Genomic DNA, 10,566 nt, shown 5'->3' with positions numbered 1-10,566 from the left:
GTTGATCTCGCCTTATAATAATTGTTCCTTCAAGGTGAGATAGAACGATGATGATTATTCCATAATATAATCGGAGGTTACCGACCTTACGTCACTCCGATGTATTTATAGCTCTTATTTGGCTCTCATGCATGCTTTATATATATATATGTATGTATTTTCTCACACCGTGCCGCGCTATAGTCGGTCGGGCATAGCACGTAGATGTGCACACCACTGCAGTGGACATGTTATGATATTGCCTCGGACGCGGGCTAATGATGATAACACCGAGCCTTAATGACCGGGCATGATGCTATATATATGATACCGAGCCTTAATGGCCGGGCATGATACTATATATATGACACCGAGCCTTAATGGCCGGGCATGGTACTATGTATATGTATAGAAATGTTTTTTTAAAGGCTAAGCATGCATGACATCCGCCTTATAAGGCATTCAGATGTACAGGTTATCTCTCTTATTCCATGTTACCTTTCATAGCTATATTATGTTGTTATTCATGCCTTACATACTAAGACATTATTCGTGCGCGTCTCTTCGTGGACGCGCTCGTGCCCGCGAGTGGCGAGGAGACGGATCCGGCCGTAGGTGTCCTACCGGCGGATTCTCGGAGCACTCCACTTGCGCGGAGCCGCATTCTATTTGGTATTGTCCTTATGATCATTTGTGTTCTATGTAGAGGCTTGTAGACGTGTGTGTACAGTTAGATATTTTATAGTTTCACCGGGTCATATTATGGTATAATATATTAGTGGCCTTATCGGCCTTATTTTGAGCTCTTGATACTTTACTGTTAGCCTTGCCGGCTTTATGATATACGTTATGATATGGCGACCTTGTCGGTCCGTATATGAGCGCATGTGCTGAATGATCGGATATTCCTATGTTGGGCCTTTTTTGCATGCAGGTTTCTTTGAGTTACGGTTTATAATGTTCAAAGTAACGGATAAGTCAGGTGGTTCCCGACCTACGGGTCGGAGCCCGTCACACTCCTGGTAAGGGTGTGACAAATTGGTATCAGAGCAGTTCGTCCTAGGGAATGTCTATGAGCCGTGTCCAGTAGAGTCTTGTTTATGGGTTTGAAGCGCGCCACACTTATAAACAAGAGGCTGCAGGGCATTTAGGAACCATTGACCTTTCTTTCTTATCTTAGATCGTGCCATAGAGCTAAATCATAGGATATGATGTCCCTGATTCTAACCTCAAATGTGTTGATCCTGGATAAGCAGTTGATTATGCCGTTACGAGGTAATTGCTGAGAATTGATGTTGTTCATTTGAAAGGTATGTTTCCTATTTTATTAATATGGATAGTCGTTGATATGAGAACTTGAGCAAGATATTATGGGTATTTGTGATTGCTCTGTGGGGCATTGGATGTGTTTGGGCTGTGTGCATGAATGAGGTAGTAAGAATTATAGAGGAAACTCTGCCGAAATTTTTACAAATTGAATTGTTTGCATGTCTATAGAGAAAGAGTAAAGAGAAAATATGACCATCAGCCGTTTGTAAGTTATGATTGAAGGGACAACTATGAGATGCTTTTAAAGAGAAGTTTTAGAATGATCTTAATTTAATTTAAAGGAGAAACCCTGGAGGAAAAAAATGATTAGTAATTAAAGAAAGTGGAATGAGTTGCATCCGAGACTTCAGAGGATTGAGACCTATTGGAAACATAAAGAGAGTTGACATCAGGAACTCAAATACAGTATTACAATTTATAGATTAGATTGGTTAGTAAGTGATAACAAAGAGATATTGATATGGGAGAGGAAGTTAACGAGTACGGGAAAGTTCCACCCTAGAAGTGTATAAATATATATATATATATATATACGAGATCAAGATGGGTTTGTATTCATAGTGGAATGTTCTGCAAACTTCCAGGTAGATAATATTAAGTGGTAAACAGGAAAGATCCCTTTAAGAGTAAAGAAAACCAAGGAGGACCTTGAGGACAGAAGTACGAGAAAGCGCGGTTAAGAATTAATTAAAGGAAGTTATGTGATCGGTGACGATAAGAGGAAGCTTAATAAATTAGTAAGGTTGACCAAAGGTAGACAGTGATGGCATACGACAGTGGACTTGGAATAGAGATGCTATTATAAAGGAAACAGGACAAATACACGAGGAATAGACATACATACGAACAAGCTATGGTATCGTAAAGGGAAATAAGAAATGAACGAAGGAAGAAAGAAAAGGGCGTATTTTACTAAAATCAGAACGAGAATCGGCGGGACATTAGAAGGATTATGATGCATGATTATGATACAAATAATTAGTTAAGAGAAACTATGGGACACTATGAGCCAAATTAAGGAAAGGACGAATCGTGAGAATGAATGAGAGAGAGTATCGACTTTTACTGGTATGGTATAAACCTAACTCAGAATCGGGAATCAAGAGTAAGAGGAATCTCAAGGGTACTGGGGAAAGAATAACTATGAAGGAAAATTGCAGCTGAAGGAGCATGGTATAGTCGGGCATTCTATAAGGAGCCTAATGAATTCCTATGTCACCATTGATTCATTAAGCATGAAGGAAGGAAGTGGTTTGAGTTGTGTCCAATAGGTGTGGACATTTGACGTGATACCAGAATCCAGTTAGCAAAAGAGAAATAAGTCAAACCATGCGATGAAAGTAACTCTGGCGTTATATGAACTAGAGGAGTTGAAGGATCGCTAGGGTCGACTGAATGACTACCAAAGCTGTCAATACTCGAGTGTTACTGGTATATGAGAACATTCTTAGATGAATTAGAATATTCCCAAGTACAGAAGAAAGAAATGTACTGGCTTGAATGAGTGGAAATTCGAGATGGACTAATATAGCAAGGATGTGGTAAAGAAAAGTGGAAATGGACTAAATACAAGTATATTATGAGACAGACATAGGAAAGGAGGCATGACAAGATAATGAAGGTTTAGCAAATCAAAGAAATAAGTTTTGTCAATGCAATACGTTGTGTTCCGGGCTATAATTCGAATCGCTCGTACCAGAGAAATTTTTGGTTACAATTAAATATGCAGCAAACGTACACCAAAAAGGTAACAAAAGAAGTGAGAAGGCATACAAGTGACCAAGGATAAGTATCAGGGACAGTTGGGATTAGTAAAGAGAAATTGTAGCACTGTAAGAGGTGAGAGTTTTAAAAGAGGAATATTTTTCGGAATTTCAATGATCGTTAAAAGAAAGGAAGACAGTATGCCTATGGATAGCATGGAAGCAGTACTACCTGAGACTAGAAAATATCTCCTACGTCGTAAAATCATAAGTCACCGTTTATATCAAATCGTGAGAGTATAGGTCATAGGACCATATAAATAATCGTCCTGATGGAATGGCTAGTAAAATGGTGTGGGGACGACAATAAATATTTGAAGAAGAATGGAAGCTAGTTAAGTCTCAATTAGCTGCTGGTATAGGAGAGCCAAGGACTTAAATAGGGAAGCATAATCGTATTGAAAGGAAGTTGTGATTAAGTAAGATTTTATTTTAGTCTCATGCTTATGAGTTATTTCGTACTAATGATAAGATTGGAGAAGAGGAAATTGGACGAAATATTCAAACATGGATTTGAAGATATTTTGAATAGTAGATTAGCTTGGGATATGAGCATTAGTATGTTGTAACTTGTAAGTATAATCCTGAGATGGGGGATAACAATAATGATAAGAAAATTTTGTATACAAGTGTATAAAGGATGGTGTTGAGGATTGTTGTATGGGTCGAATTGAGTCTCATTTGAATATAAATCCCTTGGCTATGGTATGTTTGACGCATTGGATGAGTAATCTGAAGTAAAGTAATTAATGAGAATAATAAGCCATTAGCAAGGAAATGCTATTATAAACCATCTGGGCGTTACCATAAGTGGAACTATGATGACAATGCAAAGAATTAAGGAGTCCGACCAAAGAATTAACAAGGAGATAAGATGATATGTATGTAAAATCGGTTAGTACTAAGAGGGATAATCTAAAGTAGCATTAGAGAAGAAAGCAAGGAAAGGTGCCACAGCCGAATAAGAAAGTTGTCCACTAGTAGAGAAATAGAGGGCTGCGAAACAGGAGGAACTAAGTCAATAGAAGGTGAAGTCATGGAAGTAGACGAAGAAAAGATCGCAAGAAAATGATTCAAGGATATAAATAAAGGAGATGGACATTTAAAGAATCAAGAGATTCGCTTGATTGATAAACCGAAATGACAGATGAGTGCGTCAAACTATGGGAAAGATGTATTAAGTGAGAATCGGGCAAAGGTTAAAAGTAGAAGGAGAACCCCAAAAGAAATGATCAAAGGATATCACGTTTGATTGGAACAAGCGGGTGACAATGGGACCTCGTGGAACAAGAAACATGATGGCTCTTATTGGAAAAAGGGATGAATGAAGGTTACAGACAAAGGAAAGAATGAAAAGATTCGAATTCCGCATGAATAGGAATCTTGGTTATTCTTCGACAAATTTCGAATTCACCCTAAGTTATTAGCCGAACTAAGGATCAGAAACTTTAAGAGTAAATTGAAGGAAATGAATCATTAAAGAAGAGATTTGAGATGTTTTTGATATAAGTACAAGAATTACCGTTAGTTAGCCAAGTGCCAGAAGTCCAATTGAAGGAAAGAGAAATTAAGCGAGACATCTCGGTGTTAAACTAGTTAAAAGACAAAGTAACGCAAAGATTAATTCAACTGCTATAGAAAACAAAGGATCTAAAATGTGACTAGTCTTGAGGTTATCTTTAAGGGAGGAAGAACAAGAATAAGCAAAATCCAAGAAGACAAAGGCCTGGGATATCTGTAAAACGTAAGAAAAATACGGGGGATCGAAGAGAACAAGAATTTCTAAATAAAAAGAAGATGGGATCAAAATTGGATAAACGTATGTGGTAAGTACTTGATAAAAGAGCATACAAGAATGTAAACAATAGAGGCTGAAGAGACAATGAGAACGATAAAGCATAAAGAGTTAGTAAACACACAGATAATAAGGAAAGGGACGACCTAGAGTACGGGCATAAATTTCGGCTACAAAAGAAGAAGGATAAACTGCGTAATTTGGATAAGTTCAGTTTTAAATGAGCAAGTAAGACTGCAAGTAAGTAAAGTAAATACTGACAAATACAGGTAAGAACATTAACATCTAGCTCGAAGCGAACTACTACCTCAACATTCGAGGACGAATGTTTTTAAAGGGGGGAGAATGTTACACCCCGCACTTTCAGTGTTACATTACACCCCGTACCTCGGAGAAGCACTGGTTAAATTTGAATGTAAGTATGTCGAGCTATGGCTAGGTAAAACACCTTTGGAGTGTGAGGAACGAAACATTATTAAGTATATGGTTTAAGTAAAGAATGAATTATGATCTTGTAAGTCGTAACCGAGATGGACAGCCTTGGAACCAAAGGACATGACCACAATCAAGTATGATTAGTGATAAATATCATGTAATCAGAGTTTCGGAAGATTTTGGGACCAAGCAAATCAACGAAAATAAGTCTGTCGAAAATTTGGAACAAGTTGGCAGAATTTTGGATCAACTTTGGAGGGGTATATCTCCAGCTATATGAGGAGTTTTAAGGTGTTTTAAAAGCCTGAAATGAAGTTCGTCGAGTCTAGTTTCCAACGTAATAAACCTCTCATCGATACGGCATCGGAGTAGAGAATTATGAACGTTACAAATTCAGCTGACAGAGCAGAAACAGCGCTACTACAGTGCTACAGTACTGCCGACTTTGGCAGCCTATATAAGGGGCAAAACCCCATTTTTTTTTTTTTGTCATAAAATCTCCCAAATATTCCAGAAAATTCAGCCAAGCAAGAGAGCATATTTACCTCACAAAAGTGAGGATTTTGAGTAATTTCAAGTGACGGAATATTAATCGAGGTCCAGGCAACGTGTAGTCGCGCTCATAGTATCATTTTGCGGTGTATTTTGGCTTGGATTCAAGGTGTATATTGGAGATATTATTGTTCCAACAAGGACAAGGTATGAAACTCTCCTTATTGGCATTAATTTCGGCTTCTTTACGGAAATAAAGTTATTAAATAGTAGTATCACAAGTTGGTTAGTTGAGAAATTTGGAAAACATCGTGTGGGATGTTTTAGGAAATATATTGGTATGGATAATGGTCTTGATGATGTTTCTATTGTTGTTGTTGATTGGTTGTTGATATTATGGTTTCGGGCTAGGCATATAAACAGGGGAGTCGCCCGAATTTCGGCAAATTCTAAATGGATTTAAATGAAGGGCTTAAGCCGAGCGTATGATGATGATCCTAACAATAATATGAATGGTTGTATATGTAGATTACGAGGCTACAAATAATCTTAAGTGAATTGGAAGACAGGAAGTAAGTTGGAAGTCGAGAAATTATCTTCCAGGTATGTTAAGCCTAGTCCCTTTCTTCTAAAGGCATGATTCCTTTCTTATGAATCCAATAGGTGTTTTCCAAATGTCCCATGATCCTTTTCTGTGAATCCATAACTGTCTTCCAAGAGCATTCCTATTCTCAAAAGATAGAGATTCATGATTCATAGAGTTCTTATCTTTGCTAAAGATAAATATGTTTTATAATGACGATGGTCCTATTTCTAGAAACTCCTATGTTATAATTCCCTACATATGTTTCATAACCCCCTTACTTCCAAAAGTTAGAGTTCATGACTCAAAGGTATGACTTCTTTCTAGATAATCCATAAATGTTTTCCAAAATGTCCCTATTTTCCGAGTCAAAGATTTATGATTCTATAAGCTTTTATGAAAACAACAACGGACATGTTTTTACAATGTTAATGACGATGCTAAAGATGAGAATGTTTCTATGATGATTACGACGATGATGATGATTTCATATTTAAAAGTCCCAAGCTTATGATTTCAATGTAAATATGAGAATGTTGAGTTATTTTCGTGATTTTCTTGATTTTTATTCATTGTTGTTGATCTCGCCTTATAATAATTGTTCCTTCAAGGTGAGATAGAACGATGATGATTATTCCATAATATAATCGGAGGTTACCGACCTTACGTCACTCCGATGTATTTATAGCTCTTATTTGGCTCTCATGCATGCTTTATATATATATGTATGTATTTTCTCACACCTTGTCGCGCTATAGTCGGTCGGGCATGGCATGTAGATGTGCACACCACTGCAGTGGGCATGTTATGATATTGCCCCGGACGCGGGCTAATGATGATAACACCGAGCCTTAATGGCCGGGCATGATACTAAATATATGATACCGAGCCTTAATGGCCGGGCATGATACTATATATATGACACCGAGCCTTAATGGCCGGGCATGGTACTATGTATATGTATAGAAATGTTTTTTTTTTAAAGGCTAAGCATGCATGACATCCGCCTTATAAGGCATTCAGATGTACAGGTTATCTCTCTTATTCCATGTTACCTTTCATATCTATATTATGTTGTTATTCATGCCTTACATACTAAGACATTATTCGTACTGACGTCTCTTCTTGTGGACGCTGCGCTCATGCCCGCAGGTAGGCAGGGAGACGGATCTGACCCGTAGGTGTCCTACCAGCGGATTCTCAGGAGCACTCCACTTACTGCGGAGCTGCATTCTATTTGGTATTATCCTTATGATCATTTGTGTTCTATGTAGAGGCTCGTAGACGTGTGTGTACAGTTAGATATTTTATAGTTCCACCGGGTCATATTATGGTATAATATATTGGTGGCCTTGTCGACCTTATTTTGAGCTCTTGATACTTTCTTCGTTAGCCTTGCGGCTTTATGATATACGTTATGATGTGGCGACCTTGTCGGTCCGTATATGAGCACATGTGCTGAATGATCGGATATTCCTATGTTAGGCCTTTTCTGCGTGCAGGTGTTCTTTGAGTTATGGTTTATAATGTTCAAAGTAACGGATAAGTCAGGTGGTTCCCGACCTACGGGTCGGAGCCCGTCATACTTCTGGTAGGGGTGTGACAATTCTCATAGCTATAGTAGCTAATCTCATTCATATTCATTCTCTCGAATCTTTTGACAAATTCGGATTCTCCACAGGTCCCTCAAGACAAGTGGCCCTGATACCAAATGTTGAAAAATCAGGCGAGGATAGGACACTGAAGTAATCCAAATTCTCGGTTGAACACAAGTGATGCAACGATTCTTCTTTGTTCCACTCAACTTGACTTACAAATTCAATCATTCTCTTGAAGAGAAGTGGGGAGTATATTCTTCCACCAACTTAACTTGCATAAAAGACTACATTTTTTCTTCTCATATATCATATGACTATAGTACCTAGGTATTTATAGGAATTTTCTAGCATGCACCTCGACTAATTCATGCACCTAATTTAATTCTAGAAATTCTTTTTATCTTCCTAGTTCATGAACAGTTTTCACTCATGGATAAAATAAAATAGGTACATGTATCATATTTAATCTTCTACACATGAACTAAGACAATTCATGTATCCAAAAAATATTTTTTCTTTTTCCAGCACAAGGTTCATTTTTCAACAGGATTCATCCGCCAGATAGAGACAGGGAGTCCTGAAGCTAAAGAAAACTCTACTGCTACACTTTTTAGCCTTTTATTTGTATTTCTGCAATGCAGGGAGGGGTTAATTTATACATTGAACATATACCTTTCTTGAGTTAATTAAATGATTCATTGATGCGTGTAAATTTGATGGTTAGAGTCATTTATTTAGAGACTCTGCTTACCGAAATATAGATATGGAGGCTCATATGTATGAGTCCATCCTTTTAGAAGTTTCTGATTGCATAAGTTATAATGAATTTTTCTTTCTGTAACGCCTTTAAAAGCTTCCTAATCTATTCAAAAACACATTATACACAATTAAAATAAGCTAATGATACCCATATTGACGTAAAAGCAATAGCGTCAAAAAGTCAACAAAGCTCAGACCCGAGTTTGGGTCCCACTACAAAATAACAAGTTTGCGACTTAAGCATCCAGATCACTCCTAAGCCCCTCAGGACCGTCCAAACTATACAACGAAGTCCCAAATCATCATTCGAACCTATAGAATCTTTCAAAGCTCGACTCCAAGCTTGTTAATCCCAAAAGTTGAGTTTGGTGAACTCTTTATTTATTTTTTCTCTCTCAAACCTCTAGTTTTAGTTTTATTCTCCGAAACATATCTGGGTCCCTCGGTACCCGTGTCACCCATCCTTGAGAGTCATAAAATGCATATTAAGCCTACAAAAAGCGTCTCTTAGAAAGAAAAAAAAAAAAGAGTACTAGTGCTCAAAACGACCGGACGGATCGTTAAATCTGCATAACACTTCTGCAATCCAGTTATCCGCATAACTGTCCAGGAGACCTGGTTATTTTATAATTATTTATTTATCATCAAAATCAATTTATGCTCAGCTCAACAAAAATAAAAATATAGGTTGAAATAGCGCAGGAATTATACAGGATATGAAATTCATGCTACATAGGTAAAAATGTTAAGTTTTTTTTCGCATTAGTCTTGTACTTTTGGAAATAGAACACCTTATTTAGGTTCAGAACTCCAAAGCGCGGGAGGTAGGGGCGTGTGGGTAGTGGGAGAAAATGGGAGAAAGAGAGAAAAATGTTTAACTTGTTAAAATGTTCTAATGAGAAAAGGATGCTCGGAAAAAAATAAGTGAAAATATTTCTTATATTAAGATATAACTAACTACTACTATCTAATTATATTTAGTAGATATAGTTTCAATTAATTACATCTCATAGCTAATAGTTGTATCTTAATGACACTTGATAACTATTAAAGTAAAATAAAATAAAAAAGAAAATAAACCTACTAACGTACTGTACCCCAATTATCCACATTTTCAAACCCCTTTCTCTCACCTTCTCTGTTACCCCTTTGTGTCACCTTTTCTGTTATTTTCTCCATTTTCATTCCACAGGATCCTCCATTGGTTTTGTTACCCTAAATAGTAGTTGCGCACAAATTGATAAGTTATTTGTAGTTGTTTTTTATGTGTATTTTGTTGAATATCTTCTTCCATTTTTTTGATTTTTTTTTAAAAAAAAAAACATTTCTGACATTGTTAGGGTTCTGGAACAAGCTTCGATTTCGTTTTAATGGCAGAGTTGTAAGCCACTATCGACTCCTACTGTCTTTGTCGATGGCGGCGGCGGCGGCGGCTTCCTCTTTCCTGTCTCTTTCCTATCGCCATCTCTCTCTCTTTTTCCGATGGCGGAGTTGTTGGTGACGATGACGATGAAGGATAACAGCGGCGGTTGTTGGTGACAGCGGTGTTTTCGTAGATATAGTAGCGTCGGTGTCAGATCTGGACGGAAACAGTCAGATCTGGCCGGAAGTTTTGTATTCATGAATACGACGATTGTATTCACTTCTTTGAGCTTTTTTGGTTAAATTTTTCGATTGTATTCATTTTTTTAGGGTGTATTTGTTCGCATAAGGCTTGTTGTTGTTGTTGTTGTTGTGAAATTTTCGCGGCAGATCTGGCCGGAAATCGTCGGCAGATCTGGCCGGAACTAGTGGTTGGTGTTGTTGTATTCATGAATAAGACGATTATATTCA

Source organism: Lycium ferocissimum, chromosome 12 (genome assembly GCF_029784015.1).
Source record: "Lycium ferocissimum isolate CSIRO_LF1 chromosome 12, AGI_CSIRO_Lferr_CH_V1, whole genome shotgun sequence".
Lineage (NCBI taxonomy): Eukaryota > Viridiplantae > Streptophyta > Magnoliopsida > Solanales > Solanaceae > Lycium > Lycium ferocissimum.
Note: the sequence above shows the minus strand (reverse complement) of the source record.